This window comes from Scardinius erythrophthalmus, assembly GCF_964197995.2.
Source record: "Scardinius erythrophthalmus genome assembly, chromosome: 17".
Taxonomy (NCBI): domain Eukaryota; kingdom Metazoa; phylum Chordata; class Actinopteri; order Cypriniformes; family Leuciscidae; genus Scardinius; species Scardinius erythrophthalmus.
In genome coordinates this window covers 23056405-23074154 of record NC_138237.1, presented here as the reverse complement: position 1 = coordinate 23074154, position 17750 = coordinate 23056405, and the positions used below count along the sequence as shown (strand labels likewise).

Genomic DNA, 17750 nt, shown 5'->3' with positions numbered 1-17750 from the left:
TCAGCCAGAAATCCTTTTAAACAGGTAGAGAAACGGATCCTAAAACTTCGCAGTGCTGACAGTGAATCTGCACACAGAGACACTAACGCGTCTCCCCACAGCAACAGATCTACACACCACTCGCAGTCATCTCCGTTTCTTTTATTTTGCTTCGTTTTGGAAGTAAACGTTCAGAAATGTACATGAATTAAAAAGTAGCAGAGCGGAGAGAATTCCTGGAACAAAAGAGTGTAGTTCTGGAGAGACAGAGCGGAGCTTTGCCTGTTCTGTACTCCACATATAGCAAGATGCTCGCAGTGCATATTGTAAGGGAGGGGTGGGATGAGATATGTCATGGTGGAGAGAGAGGGATAGCTTGACTCAGATTAGTCAAATATCACTATTGTTTATTTGTTTGTTTGTTTTTTATTATTATTATTTAACTCATACATAGATGATATTTGCATAAGAGAGAGAGAGAGAGCGAGAGAGAGAGAGAGACCCAGTCAGCTTTTAAATGTCACCATTTTAAACTAAGGGCTACAGATTATTTCACTAGTTTCTTATCTGCATACAGTATTTTAATAAGTTATCTGATACTTGTCTGCATATTTGAAACCTAAAAAAAATTAGGCTACAAAAAAAAAATACCTCACCTTGATTGATCCAGAAAATGCGAAGAATCACGAAGTTTAGGCTAAATCATTTTACTGGCAAGTTTGATCAATCCATTGAAAATAACTGACACAAAATAGTGATTCAATTGCTTAATAAATCTATTAGAAAATCTATAATCAAATCTAATAACTGCTTTGGAATAAAATTTGTATGAAAAAAGTGTAATGCCAAAAAAAGAAAAAAAAAATTGAATTGATAATTATCTTTGGGTTTATGCATCTAACATCAATATTGGGTAGGAGAAAAAAAATACATACTTTATACAAATTCAATATTTCCCAGAAAATACTTTGCTACCTTCAATACAGTAATAATGTGAAAGATAGTTACTGAAATATAAATGGGTCTACATACGGTATATACAGTACAATATATATTTTAGAGCTCCTCACAAGGGGATCATGATACACTATAAAAAGTAATAAAACAAAGATTGTTGGGGTAAGTTTTACAAGAAAATACTTTTTCAGTTCTACTTCCAAATTTAATTTAATTAAATATTTTACTTGCCGTTTCTTAGAAATTATATGTAAAATTTACAAGCAATTTATGAGAGAAAACCTTTTTTTTTTTCAGTGTATGTGGATGTCTCTGGCATCAAAAAGTTGGAAACCTCCTAACTTAGACAAGTCTAGAGCCAACAACAAGTGCTGTAGCAGCTTTTGAAGCCCAGTCACTAAATGTGATCCAAAGGATCATGTTTTGTTCAGGTGGTAATCATAAGGGTATCACTGACCATTAGATGTCCAATGCTCCTGTGAAGCTCAAGCTGCCACATTGTTGCCCTGGGACTGCTGGGCTTCACATAGCCAAGCTTGGCCTGCTGCTCACCATCCTATCCCATATGGGTCAGCTTCCTGTTCCTGCTGGGCAAAACCCTTCTACAGAACCTATCCTTTCACAGTGACCTATGAGCAGTTTTGCTCACCTAAATCCCATCCTGACTCTGAGCCACTTTCATAAAGCTGCTCTCTGACCAGCGCCCATGACAGAAGAACAGGCAGATCTACCAATACTGCACATATAGTCTAAGTTTGGACGATACGAGTTAACTAATGTTGGCAATTCCATCTACCATGGTCTATAACTACTGCAGGATCTGTTCATGAATATGTGTGGGGTATATGAGAGCTATCCAATTCCCAAACCAAGAGAGAGCACTTATGGCAGTGGGATTATTCAATAGACCCAAGTGGTGGTACTTACAGAGGTTGGTGCCTTTGTACAGTATGATGGGCAGCTATATTTGGCTAATCTATAAGGCTATATAAGGATCAATGACATGATGCTCAAAATCCAAGGCATACTGCACAATGACACAAATACACACATTCTATGATAAAAATGTTTTTAATTTTCGAATTAAAACTCATTTTGATATTCATAATACTTCACTGCTGATTAATATTTGAAAAAATGTGCGCCAAATCAAAGTCATGTGGTCCAATCAACATGTGCAAAAAAACATAAAATAGGAAACGATCATTTCAAAATGATCAAATTACTGTGTTGAGGCCGTAAAATATCAGATGATTTGAAATTTTTAAGCAAGGTTAGTTCAGGTTGTAATATATCATGGTGCGACTCCCCAAAACTTAATGATATTTATTAATTGGCAATTGGTAATAAAGATACATTCTAACTTCAAAAACATTCACAAATTTTTCAGAAAAGAATGATTAAAAGGTGTACACGTAAATTTTATTTTTACTTGATGGTTGCACCACGTGACATTTTAGAGTCATTAAATCTAAACTTTTCTTAAAAATGGTTATGCAGGTTTTTCAAAACCATAAAACCAACACAACAACAAAGAATATATTTCTAAAAACTTGCCACACATTTTAGAACTTTCAAAGACTCTTCTTTATCACAGTTTTTTAAGCGTCACTGGCCCTTAAAAGACCTGAACTAAAGCATTTCCCCATAAGCAATCTTTCCTCCACTCAGTATTTAGACATGTTGTAAACAGCAACTTTTTGGTTCACAACATCCACATATAGTATGTATCTAGCATTGGAATTTTCTTTTTCTGTATGCAAGGCTTTGATCAGGTAGACACAATTGGGTCAGCAGCAATTCATTTCTTTTTTTTTTATGAGATACATTTCAAGAGGAAGAGAAATACATACAAAGAGACAATTGGAAGATACCACATAAGGTATGAAATGAAAACTGATTTCTGGATTTGTTCTGCCATGTTACAGATGCAAGAGCAGTAGATTTTCAGGATAATGAATATTTGTCAGAGATAATAATATTAATTCTAAAGATAATGATTATCGATGAGGTCAGAAATAAGCAAAAGCACATAAAGAAAATGTGATTAAGCACATATAAAATACTCTCCAACAGAGAAAGAATCTAATACCAAGGGAAAACTGACGTCTCTTGAGATGCGGCGGCTCATTCCCTCGTGCATCTCTGTTCTTACACTCTGCAGGCTGTCATGGGTTTGGGCTAATCACTGCACAGGTGTCTGCCTGTGGCTGTCACTCATCTAGCTCACTACGATATGCAAATGATCTTAAATGCCGTTGCCTCTGCTGGATGAATCGTCCAATCCAATGTCATTTTGCAAGGATGGGTTTGTGCCAACTGCATCAGTTATAACCTCCCACTCCTCTCCAAGCTGAGAGCCAATCAACCACCATTAATATACACCAAATGTCTTTGTAGATTTCCTCCAGGGCTGTGCCTAACTGTCGACGTCTCCAATTAAGCAAAAAAACAGAATGTAGACGTCCACCTTCCAAGCCATCACGTGCAGCCAAGGGCTAACAGTAAAACCGCTTACACAGAAGCTGCTTTTGGCTATGTTGCACTAAAACGCCGCTAGCCATGCACTTGACAGTCCTTGCATATTGCAAATTACTTCCAACATATCAACAGTTCGAGTGAACTGATGCCATAATTGCATACTTAGTCAAATTGTTCAATTCATGCCCAAGTCATATTAGCGAAATTCAGAGTGGGCTGATAGTGTTTAAATTTATTAGTGACTCAAAAAATGCTGGTGTCATTTCACTGAGCAACAGTACAACAGTCATCCAAAATGTTTTAGGAAATAAGAATATATTACAGGCTTTTACTAACAAACTTGTGATTTCTACTTTCACATGAGAAACATTCATAAATAGCTGTCTCTCTCTCTCAAAGATCACATTGAGTTTTGGGAGACGATAACTAATTACAGCACAAATTTCAGTTTCGTGAGGCGGATGGTGAAATGAATGTGGTTCAGAGAGGTGGCCCTGATCAAATATTCCCTTTCAGCCGAGGAAGAACAAAGGCTATCAATGGCGGAGGGATTACTTATGCCCTTTTCTCTCGTTTCTTGTCCAGTTCTCACATTCTCTTTTACGTGAGGAGCTGCTTTCAATGTGCAGATAAAAGCAAGAGCGATTTGATTAGAATAACCCGCCGTTCACCTGCACGCATGTGACGTTTTGCTGAAGAAAGGAAAATACGCTAGAGATAGTTTTGCTCCAGGTCCAAGATTTTACATTAGACATTAAGCAGCGATCTAAGCAACCCATCCCTAGTGTAGTTTGTGTCGTATTTTCTTTAAATTTTGGTAGTTTTGTTCACAGTTTTCAAAGATGAGGGCAAGTTACGCAACCTGTCCATATTTGCAATGGCTTAATTTACTGTACCAGCTTGCAAGCTACAGACAAGTTTACAATGGAATACCCTAGAGTTTTAATGACAATTGACATTAACAATGAAGCATATGTGCAGCATTTTCTCCTTTTAAAAATGATGCTTTATGTTGTATTTTGCATGATTAAATGGTTAGTTGCATGTTAATATTCCTGTAGCTCAAGCAGTAGAGAATGGTGCTAGCAACAACAAGGTCATGGGTTCGATTCCCAGGGAATGCATGAACTTATAAAATGTATTTACCTTGAATAGAATGCAAGTCGCTTGGGATAAAAGCATATAGGCTAAATGTAATATTAACATTTAGCATTTATTTAAGGGTAAAAAAAACTCTTGTATCAGTGCCTTGGGATCCTAATTTATTTGGGATTATAAAACATTGGGTTACACTTTATTTTAAGGAGTCATTGTTACAGTGTAATTATATATTTAAGCACTGAGAAATATTAATTAACTACATGTACTTACTCTAGGGTTAGGGTAGGATTAGGGTTTGGTTGAAGGTTAGTTGCATGTTATTATGCATAATTTACATGTAACATATGTAACAAGGACACTATCAAATAAAGTGTTACCAGACATTGTTTACTATTGTGTAAATGTCATTCTATTAAGGTGTTTAATTATTCCGAGGATTAGAGCACTAAAGGAAAGCTATGAAAGCTAAAGGCGACGACACAGGGTGATGTGTCCGTCCGCCTCACCTTTAACCCCACTGACTAAAGAACATCCGTGAACATCCTACAACTCGTTCCGTTTATTCCATTTGTTTGCGTTTGGCAAGGAGCAGCTCTGCAACTATCTTTGTCACATCACATCGGTGAAACCCCCCAGCCGTCTCTCCCAAGAGTGATTAATCTTCTAACACTAATTAGATATTTGCTAATTAGCATCTGACATATGCGGGGAGGAAAAGAAACATTTGCATGCGGACACGGATGGCTGCAGTCTGCAAATGCCGGGCTCAGCCCCACCGAAGTGTCATCGATGGAGTTAGGGACACGGAGCACCTCGTGGAGCAGGATATTCAGGTGTCGGAATGCCTGCTGGGTGATCGACCTGCATATAAGAGAATGTCAACGTCCAGGGGCTCAGGCATTATTTTATTCATTTTCAAATGAAGTCACCCCCTACGTTTCAAATGAGCACCGTCTAGATTTTAATGACCATTGAGGTTGAAACCTGGAGCTGAAAGGACATTAATCTGGATATTGCCAATTTAGCAGGAAGCCTGGTGGGAGAAAATCAGCAGGATTTTGAACCTCTGTCTTCGCCTACACAGTTTCTTTCTGTCCATATCCAGCTCATTTATATGCCTTCATCAATTAATGACGACAGCTCATTATCATTTCATTGTGAGGGTTAAAAGATCTGTAGCAGATGGAGAAATGCTACCTGTGAAATTGATAAAGCTGAGCCATTATCAGACTTGTAGATTATAATGCAGAAAGAATGACTGCTTTGACCCCGCTTCACTGAGTAAGAAACATACTTTTTATTTTATTTTATTTTTTTATAGTAAGCTGGCACTAAATGTATAAGATATTACTGTACACTTGTCCTACAAGAAAAAGTTATTGGGAGTCATTCCTGCCAAGTGATAGGAATTGTAAATAATTAAACAGTTCTAGAAATTTTAAAGGAAGAAAAAAAAGATATTTAAAAAGAAGTGCAATTCCATTGCAAAATAATAATTACAAATATAATTTCAATAATAAATACACTACAGTTCGAAAGTTTTGGGTCAGTAAGATTTTTTAAAAGAAATGAATACTCTACTTCAGCACGACTGTATTAAATTGATAAAAAGCTTCAGTAAAGACTTTTACATTGTTGCAAAATAATTCTTTTTCAAATAAATGCTGTTCTTTTGAACTTTCTATTCATCAAAAAATCGGTTTCAAATCAACATAATCAACATCAATAGAATGATTATGCGACACTGATGAAGACAGTTATTTTAAACTGTAATAATATTTCACAATATTACTGTTTTTATTGCATTTTTGATCAAATAAATGCGACAAGACAATTATTTTACAAAAGAAAAAATAGAAAAATGTTATCAACACCAGAATTTTGATCAGTAGTGTACATTTGAAAAAAAATAATAATCATGTCAAGAGTAATTACTTTTCTTTGGATATGTCCACACTGTCAGTCTAAATCCGATTATTTGTGTATCTGATTGGAATCTGATCTTAATAAATGACTGACCACATTCTGTTTTGCAACTGTTTAGTGTGTCCCGTGGCTCTTTTACTTTTATGGCAATGACGTTGCGTTTGTAGGTATACACCAAAAACAACATAAAAAGCTGCAACGTGGAGGGGTTTGCAATACAGATGCTGACTTATTTACAACATGTCAATATGTAGCCGCCTACGTCTTATGAGGCAGCGGCAGAAGCAAACCAGGCTGGTTTGTGCAGCTTTATTCCGTGCCGTCATCTCCACATATATCTCATTGGGCCTTAAAGACCATAGCAAAAGGCTACAGAATACAGTTTGTGCACCGTCCTGTGCGTTTCAACAGCGTGGTCCCCACTACCATGAAACCAGAGCGGGTACATTCACTGACACATTTGCAAACTACTGGAAAAAAGCTTCTCAATATTGGGTCCGGCCTAGCCTTGTCACCAGGGCTTAAAAATGAAGGGAAAAAAAATCAATCGTTTCACTCCGAGCAGAATCAGTATTAGAACGTTTCTGTTCATGCGTTTATTATGTAACATTATTGTTCTAAAAAAGGTTTGATTAGAAAAAATACAGGTAAATAACGTTTTTATTTTGCCTATACCTTATACCAGAGCTTGAATTGAACTTTATACTAAGAGCTTGTGCACTGTGACTAAACCATGTAACTCAAGTGGATCCTCAAACTGTCTGCAAAACCTCATACAGTAGCTCTACCTGCCTCAGTGAGTCCTGCAAGCATTTTGGAGACTGTCTCTGCTTGTTTGCAGTGCAAGGGTAAATAAAAAACTGGTTCTTTGAGTTACTATAGCGTTTTCTTTGGGCTCATATAACGAGGATTACGAGATGCTGCGCCTCATTGTCGTACCGTGGGCGTGTCTAGACGTCTCTTCAGACAAAGTTAACCTGAATGCGCGTCTGTTTCACAACTATTTAGAGCCTCTGGCGAACCCGCATTGCAACGACGTCATAGTGAGAGGTTATTTAAAGGTGAACTAAGTAACTTTTTTTACCTTAACTGAACAGCTTCGGAGTCATTGGAATGGTTATATTACTTATTTCGGGTTGAATGGTGGTCGTTTCGCACCCCCCTGGTGCCCGTGAGCGGAAAATACGCACTTGCAACTTTGAGCCGGCGGCCGGCGTGATATCAGGTCTCGCGATGTAAACAATTGCTTTACGGCCAAAAGAAATCTGCTAAAATGCTGTCTTTATTGCGCTCCCTCACGCTGTCCGAACCCGAATGAAGAAGACGTTTTAAAGAATGTCCCATCTGCTTTGACGTCGTTGATCTATAGCCTCTGGTGTCTGAGAATCACCAACGAGTTTTTACAACAGTGTTGTCAAATATCTATTCCGAAGCTACTGAGTGCTGCTTTAAGCCAAATTCTTGCCGTGTTTGCCACACATGCTTCACAACCGGTCACACAAGGAACTTTCTCATTAGCATTAATGAAATGCAGCGTCTCGTTCCCGCTTTTCAGGGTTACAGTCAAGTAACCCAAGACGTTTCCTATAACAACGTCTGACATGTTTACGTTTTATGTGGGGAGAGAAAGTGACAAACCACGCAAAATCTGAGTAGATGAATTAGACTGAAACGAATTTCCAGAAATGCGAAACACATATGTAGATCAAAACGGATTTGTAAATTTCATGTGTTTCTTTTCCGTTCATACTTGCAAAATATGATCGCATTCCAATCAAATATGCACAAAAATCGGATTTGGACTGACAGTCTGAACTAGGCTTTGGTCCTTTGCGACAGCGTGTCTGCATCAAATAATAAACACCTCTTACTGTACACAGCTGAACACGTGAGAAAGGAAATGACACTTATTCCAGATCCCTTGTGTCTTGATACTAATATCACAGTATCGTCTTCAAGATAAAATGACTGATGTACCATCTGTGAGCCCACAAAATTAGGGCGATTCTGACAAGCTATCCATCACACGACTTCAGGGTGACCGTGGCAAACATGGGCCCGCAATTCAGCGTTCGAGAGCCTCTCGATGCGCTGCTAACGATTTTGATGTGTCACAGGATTTCACAGTGTAATTAAATCCTTAACTAGAGGCAACTTTAGGGGGAATGCGCATTGTCACAAGGAGGTGGTTAGCTGGATGTGTTTGAGTTGGTGAAACGTGATTTCACAGGGAAATCGGCTCACAGATGTCTCATTAACTTCATGTCATTTGTACCCACTTTTCTACGTCATTTGTGGAAATGAGCAAATCCAGAAAAAGTTTGTACTTTAGAAAGTTCTGATTGAGATTTGTCAGGTTCTTTAGCATTTCTGGCACAGGATCTAACATACTAAACAATTGAGGTTGTATACAAAACCATTTATCTGGTGCAATATAAAACAAATCCATTGACCAAATGAGGATTTTCTTTTATGTCACAAACAACTGTACACCATTTCAACAAGGAACACCGCCTCTGGTGTACAATATGTGCAAAAGCACAACCAAATGTGCCTCACAGTAATGATCCGGTGTGTGTGTGTGTGTGTGTGTGTGTGTGTTTTATTCATGCATTTAGCTTCATATTGTGGATGATTTGCATCCAAATTTCCCATCAGGGATCAGTAAAGTCTGTCCGTCTGTCTGCCTGTCTTTCTATCACACGTGCTTTTGCAGACTCCAGCTATACCATAATGTGCCACTGCTGTGTGTTTTGTAAACAGGAAGAGCTCCTGCTGACCAAATAAGATTATTCAGAAAACACATTGTTTTTTTTTGTTTTTTTTTGCTTACAGCTCAAACTGTGAACATGATCAGCCAGCTTCCTCTGCCCCCTCTTTACAATCACTCTGAAACACATCAAGGTCAAGTGGATGAAGACACTGTTATTACAGCAGTTTAAAAAAAGAGATCAAATCCACAAGTGTTATTTAACAAAACGATGAAAGATCAGGAGAGCGTTAATCCAAGCTGTATTTATGCATTACAGATACAAATGTTGTCTTTAAATGCTACAAACTGATCAGATCTACAATTTTTGCCTGGCAACCACCCACAACACCCTGTAACGAGTGTGCTTTTTGCCTTGGTCTTGGTCCGTTCACGTCAATGCATTTGTTTAATACTAAGTATATATCCTGTGAGTTTGTTTATTAAAGTTTTTCCTGCGTATTCCTCGTCTAACATGAGCTTTTATAAACGTTTCGTGACAGATTAACGGACCGAGACCAAGGCAAAACTGAGGACTTATAAACACTAGCCAAACAAAGGAACTAATGAGTTAATTAGAAGACAAGTAAACAGAATGACATAACAGACTGAAATAAACTACAGTAGGTCAAAGGACAAAAAGCATAGTCATTACACTAGCTCCATTGTTGTGAGTTTTTCATGGGCAAACATCGCTCACTAGAATTGGAAATTTGATCATAAAGTACTGGCATAGAAGTATTGATATCTGGCGTTTTTTTATATTATCAATTGTATTGCTTATTTAGCATCAAAATTTATATAAAGTTTTAATAATTGTAATTCTACGAGAATAGGGAAGTCCACACCACAACTGTAACGGCACAAGAGTAACGATATCCAAAGTCACTTATAATAAGAGGACTTATATTACTACTATACTATTATATTATCTATAATTTACAGTAAAAGACCTTGTTCATGCTTATTCTACTTTGAAATGGACTATTATGATATTATACCATTCAAGTGTGTTTGTGTAGGTGTCAATCTCAAAACTAACTCTGCATATCCAAGCGCCAATTAGTGTGTGAGGCAGGCAGGCGTCCACATATAGAAACCACTGTGTGTGTGTGTGTGTGTGTGTGTGTGTGTGTGTGTGTGTGTGTGTGTGTGTGTGTGTGTGTGTTTGTGAGTGAGAGAGAGAGAGAGAGAGAGAGAGAGAGAGTCAATGAATTCCAACGACACTTGCTGAGAGCAAGTAACTTCTTTTGGGCTCCTGGTAGTGAACGGTTGCAAACATCTCAGATAAAGCAGAGAAGTTGCCTTGCAGAAAATCAATAATTCATAGGTGACGATCAGATTTCTTCTCTGCCCGTTGTCAAGGTGAGAACATGCTGGGCTCCAGGCTGAGCCAGCTTTCTGCAGCGGCCTGGAAAATGACAGCAGGCTTGTCAGGGAGAGATGCGTGCTATCGACGCCTGCCTGCGTAATGATGTGCATGGCACAGCGCACCCGTGCAAACGTGCGTACGTCCTCTCAGTATTGCTGACTGACAGGATATCTCTCTCGGTGTGACACTAAGAGCTCCACTGGGCTGAAGTTCCAAACACATTCAGACCACAATCTCATCCAAATCCAGTCGCAGTTCTGCTGAGCTTCTCGCCAACACAAATATTTCAGGAGGATTCAAAAACCACCAGGCCATTACTGAGACCTCTGGCTCTGTCTGTCAAAGCGTTTCCATTTGACTTTGCATCTCGGTGATTGATAGAGAGCGGGCGGGCGGACTCGCAACTGGCTCGGTATCAGATCCAGAGACCTGATGCGATGTGACAAGCAGCCATGAAGCTCCACAGAGACCCAAAGGAGAACTCAACTCATTCTTGCGTCCAAGGTTTCCTCAAGCGCAACTAACGGACCACAGCCAGATGGCAGAGTGGCAAGGACAACCCACCCAGCACAGGCCACGACCAATCGGGTGTGACGAGCAGAACTCTGTAACAGTATCCATAGAAACGGCGGGTTTCTTGGCCTATGGCACGCGAGTGACAGGGAGCTCAGGTATAAGATCTCATAGCTGTAATCAATCACTTCAAAGCAGAGGCTGCTACACCTCCGCAGTGCGGTGAACTTAAAACAAAGAACAACAAAGAGATGGGCTTTCAATCAATCATAATGACACTCTTCTCCACGGCCCTGTTCAACCAGCAAAGCTACTCGCAGTCAACTACACATCACTCTTCATTTAGTGCTAAACTTCCAACCCATCTACTAAAGCATTAATGTATCTCTCCCTCTCGAACGCAAGCAACAATCAAACTTCTGATATGGAGGTGGCGGGCATGTTATGGAGAATGTCGGAGAAAGCAAAATAAGGCTAAATTTGTATGCTCAAAAGGAAATTTCAATGCTTCAAGCTAAAAAGGTTTGCCATTACCGAATGCAAAACTGCTGCATGATGCGAGAATATGTGATGTTAATAAAGGAATTTGACCAGTGAAATGAGTAGTGCGTCTCTGCATAAATAGAAACCGGACAATTGACAAAATGGAAAATGTCCTGTCGCTTACATTTACATTTTCATGACAACCATTTAACCCTTAAACGCATACCTCGGGTCTTTAGTCACTCGAGACGTCATTCACTACCCTACTCCTCATTCATTTTTTAAAGTTAGACATCAACATTCTTAGTATTCCTCAATTAATTATATAATAAAAGTATAAAATAAAATACAATTATTAAAGAATGCCTGTTTTCCCATTAATTTTTCGTAAAAATTGTATAGGGTCGCTAACGACCCGAGGTGTGTAACAGTGTAAGTATATTTTTTCTGCACAACATAATTGAATCTTTAATGACTGAATAAGTGTAATCCACCTTTATTCCACAAGGTGTCAATGTCTGATACACAATGATGAAGTGACGTTTCACTCATAGTTACCGCAGGCAGAAAACAAAAGAATAGGAAGAATCATCAGCAAAACTTGAAATGGCTCAGCGATTTACTGCAGAGCAAGTACTGAACACAATCAGATATTAGTGTCACTGATGGTGGATCTGCTGAAGAAGCTGTCAACGATCAAAATATTGATTTTGAAGATGTTGAAAAGGATAGTTTTGAGAATATGTTTGAGATTGTGAATATACTGAATGTACTGGGAAATGAGCTCTGATGAGGACAGCGATGATGGTATAAAACATCAACCATTCTAAGCTCCAAAAGGTAACAAATAAATATACTTTATATTATTCTTCTGAAACTGTTACTCTAATATCAAGAGAGTTTGTAAATTATTGCTTGATATATCAGTACAAAATCGGTTATTGGCTGATATTTGAGTTGTTTTATTTAATTGCCACAGTCTAACTCTTATTTAAAGTTAATATGCAAATAACTGCAAGAAAGAAGACCAACAATAGAAATATCAAGTATGCAAATATTATTAAAATTGTAAACATTCTATTGATGTAATGAAAGTCAATTGAAAATAGAATCTTAAATTCTGTAAAAAAACAAAAACAAAAAAAACGTGTTTAATATTCTTGAGGTGTGGGCCACTAATATACAACCTTTGGTCCAATGAGATTTCACTTTGGGTGGGGCTTCTCAGCATGAATTTCCATGAATGCGAACCTACATGGAGGAGATTACAACTTGTCGCTTTGTCATCATGACTTGTTAGAACATGGTGAAAGGCTGAAAAATCCATGAAACCGAAAAATATACAAAACAAACTTTGAATGGCAGAAAATTACCAAGACAAAGAAGAAAAAGTGTAATATTCTGTAATAAAAAGAAGAAAAAAAGATCCAATACATTCAATCTCAGCAAAGGAAACTTCCAAGTTATATGAAGCGCCTCAGTAAAATGTCCAAACCTAATAATGACTCGCTGTGTAGTTTTATCTGAAGCTTCCTGTTTTAACATGTTAGTACATTCACAAGACTCTATAAAGAGCATAATCATTCACAAGTCGCAGCTGTTGAGTTTTTACATCTGAATGCAAAACAGCATGAGTGATGAAGAATAAAAACAACCTTTTGCTCAAAGAGCAGCTAAAATAAGATAAAGACTGACAAAAACACAAAACATCAACTGGGTAAAAAAGCCTTTCTAGGGCTCGACGAGACTTTGAGGAGGCTGGCTGGGCTTAATTACGCATGTTGAAGCAGTTGTTTGCAGCACACCATAATGTCTCCTGCTGCCTCTTTACCTGTGATCCCTGTGATTTCTGAGAAAAAGCGGTTGTGCTTTTTGGCAGACGTATCAAAAGGCATGAGAAAAAAAAATTACAGGCATAAAAAGGTGCAGAGAAAAAGAGATGAGAGATGGAAAGAGAGAGAAAAGAGACAAATATAACGATACAAGCACATAGCTCGTTTGATATGTCTGCACTCAAAGCTGAAGCTGTGCCAGCGCTATCTTCAGTGCTACACATTGGCAATGGGGTGCGAGTCGTCAGATGCTCCCCAGGCAAGAGCGTGTTTGTTGAGGCCGCATTTTTACGGCTTTGAATGTTCCTGTGGATCTCTGTCTCTCCTCTCTAGGCTGACTGAACAGCAGATCTGGGCCACTGCAGGGTCGCAGCATGCTGTGTCCCAAATGGAGAGGGTGAGGTAGGGTTACGCGCAGCATCACTTACGGATCAGCAGGCCCACACGGAATCTGTAGAAAACTTCAATTTGTGTCTGTCCTTCACATAAAGCTATGTGTGGCTACAGAAGACTTTGGAATATAGGGATTGAGTCATATGAACTACTCTCATGAAGCTTATTATGTACTGTATATTAGATTAGATTAGATTCAACTTTATAGTCTTCGCACATGTTAAAGTACAAGGCAACGAAATACATAAATAATGTTTGGGGTCAGTATGATTTTTTTTTTCAAGAAATTAATACTTTTATTTAAGGACACATTATATTGATCAGTAGCAGTAGGACATATATTGTTACAAAGAGATTTCAATTGCAAATAAACGCTGTTCTTTTGAACTTTATACACAAAGTACACACAAAAAATATTAATTAACGGAGCTGTTTTTAACATTGATAATAAGAAATGTTTCTTGAGCACCACATCAACATATCAGAATGATTTCTGAAGGATCATGTGACAATAAAGACTGGGGTAATGATGCTGAAAATTCAGCTTTGTCCTCACAAGAATAAATTACATTTTAAAATATATTACAATAGAAACCGGTAGTAGTATTTCACAATATTACTTTTTCACCGTATTTTTGATCAGATCAATTTAGCATTATCGATCATGTTACTTCTTTCAAAAACATTTTAAAAAAATGACTGATCCCAAATAGTATTGTTATTTTATTTATTCGCTTTACTTTCATTTTGGGCAAACAACTTCAACACATTTAAATCTATTGCACAGAATTCCACCAATTTTTAACAAAAATCAAATTTTGCAAAGTCCATATGGGCCTGTGGATCGGGAACCAAAAGCAAACAGATGAGTTAAACAAACTTGTTTGGAACCCGTCGTCTTTCAGGATTTGTGGATATGAGGACTTCATGACAGATGTTAAGAGAAGGAAACAGTAAACAGTGTCTAAATGATTCTCATGTCATCTTCCGCTCAAATTGTGCTTGCGGAGAAAGAAGGTTGATTATGTAACCACAGCTCTTCTCCATCATGAGTAATCCTGAGTATATTTTTTCTGTCTTGGCCCTGCTGCCAAGCTAAATGTTGCTGGAATGCTCCATCAACTCAATCATACCAGCAAGGGGCAAATTTATATACTACACTGCACAAATCCTGCTGAGTCCTTACACTGTGTCAGAACTGTGTGCGATGGGACAAGTTTTCAGCGACAAACAATTTGACTGTGCACAATAAACACAAAAAATGGCCCAATCAGAAGATATTTAAAGGGGTGGTTGATTATGATTTCACTTTCCTAACTTTAGTTAGTGTGTAATGTTGCTGTTTGAGCATAAACATCTGCAAAGTTACAACGCTCAAAGTTCAAAGGAAGATATTTGCTTTTAAAGAAATTGTTTTAAAGGACTACAACAAGTGGCTGTTAGGGACTACACAACATTCCTCCAGGGTTAGTGACATCACTAACCCTAAAATTTACATAAACCCCGCCCCCGGGAACGCGATTTATAGATTATCATGACAGGATATGCTAATCAATGACTAGAAGATTACACATAAGCTACATAAATTCATCAAGTAACCATTCAGAAATGTTGTCCATCACCATGCAAGTTATTTCTCAGTCCAAACTTAACAAAAGACGGCTGTAATGTAACACAAATACAGCCGATTGAAATGTTTTTGAAATGAATTTTCTTTGTATAAAGAGTAAAGATGAAAAAAATTACATTTTGTGAAGTTAAATTATATGTGCATATAGTTATTTGATTATATTATATTATATGATATAAATACTTAAATGTTGTAAATATATACAAATATTTACATTTCTTTGTTAAATTAAATCCAATAGCCAAAAGAAAAAAAAAACTGCCTCATGCCTTAAAAGTTTCCAACCTTTTTTTTTTCTTTTTAAAGAATATTAGTAACTAAATTGTTTTGGTGACCACTGACTTCCATTGTATAGACAAAATATATACACACATACATACAGACATATTTTTCTCTCTCTACAGATAATGTAAAATGGTTATTTAAGGGATTATTTGGTGTTTTTCCACTGCTACTAGAACTTACCTATACTGAAATGGAGGATTTTATGACATTTTTATGCACAGCTATGAGGGGAGCTATTGGACCAATAATATTTCAAAGTGGGCGGGGCTACCCCGCACAACGCTGCAGAAATAGAAACCGTGCGGTCGACAAAATATCCTACTGCTTATCACTCTTTCACTAATGCTGTTGAAGGAATGTGTCTACGACGGCCTTCATCTCCTGCTCGCCAGGAAACACTTATCTCTCTGCAGATGCCGGGTCTGGAAGAGCACGAGCAAGGCCTGAACTGCCCCTCCGGCTCTTATCAGGCCATTGCAATTGGGTGGCCGCTTGTGTAAGGTGGAAATCAGAGCACCAGTGCAGCCCATGGATTCATCACTCAGGTGGAGGAAGAGACGACAAGTCCTCACATGCCTGCTGATACAGCAGACACACGTTCTTGAGCAGATTAGCATAAATGGCGTAGCAATGAGAGTTGCATACTACTTCATTCTGCCTAAGTCTATTTCTAAATTTCGCCAGTAAATCTTTCACAAGCTTCTCCATTTCCATAATAATTTACGTCAAATTGTGCCAGGCTTTATTTGGCCTCAAACAATGCCGGAGACTCACTGGGAGCCATTGACCCGCTCAGGATGGCCTCTCCGTGGGATACGAGAGAGAGCGCGCCTGTTTGTCTGTGTGCATATATCTTCCTCGGAGAAAGCCCGTTAAGTCTCTCTCTCTCCTGCCCTCTCAGCCCCATAAACAGGCCAGCGGACAAAATCATTATGCTACAATTTTCCAATTTATTCAGTGCCTTCAACTTCTCATTAGTTTCTGCCTCCTCCATAAAGAGGGCACATTATCAGAAGCTGTCAGCAAAGAGCTCACAGGAGCTTCATCATCCATTTGGACTCTGGAAGAGGAGACGTGTCTGACCACAGGACATTTCTCCTGCAACTGCAGAGACTTCCTTTACCACTCGGAGTCAACTCATCATCTGTTCACTGAAGCCAAGTGAGGCAGATACAATATGCCAGACGTTGTTTTCATATAGCTGATACGATACATCAAATTAAATTAATTAGCAAATGCATAAAAAAAGAAAAAACATCACAATGTGAAATATAAACATTGTAAGATATAAAATCACAATAATAAGGAAAAATAGCAATTGTGAGATATAAAGGTTGTTTTAAAATACTCTTAACATGGCTTCAATGCTCTTCTGAACACATTCGGCAGGTACTTGTATCTCTCATTTGTGAATCACTTTGGATAAAAGCATCTGCTAAATGATTAAATGTAAATGTGCTGTGCCACCTTGACATCCACACAAACAGCAGTGCAGAGAGCGTCACGGAAGGGTGATTTTACCAGGTTGCCAGGAAGCAAGACAGCAGGTAGTGTACAAAGTAAACAGTGAAAAAATATTAAAAAGCAAATGAAAGAGTATTGTAGTTCAGAATGGGGGGGGGGGGGGGAGAGACTGTTGAAAAGACCTGTCAAGGTTCTGTCACTATGATCTGGTTTATTCTTGTTTGGTGACAGAGCCCTGACACTCCTATTTTCTTGCGGTTCCGAGTTCGCTCGGGTCGTGCGCTCTTCCATCCTCGTGAGTTTTGTGTGTGGAGCGTGGTGTTCGGATAACGGCACTTCGGTCTAGTTTGGTTTTGGTTTGGTTTTCGGATATTGTGTTCTGTTGTTCACTGGTCTCGTTGAATGAGTGTGCAGTTTCGAGTTCGCGCGGGCCGTACGGCGTACGTGTTGTGTTCTGGATAGCACGCGGTTTGTGTTTACATCTGCTGATTGCTTTAATGTTTTGTGTGGACACGCAGTCGGTGAGAGCTCTCATTGGAGTTGATCGTAAAAACGATCGTACGACTGATCTTAATATTATGGTCT

At 38.4% G+C, this 17750-nt stretch overlaps 1 protein-coding gene across 1 annotated transcript in view; it reads right to left on the bottom strand.

Moving 5' to 3' along the window:
* The window catches only part of tenm2b (teneurin transmembrane protein 2b), a gene marked incomplete at both ends in the record, with an annotated part of 221512 nt that overhangs the window by 150771 nt on the left and 52991 nt on the right, over positions 1–17750 (bottom strand). The gene's annotated exons all lie outside the window — the stretch shown is intronic.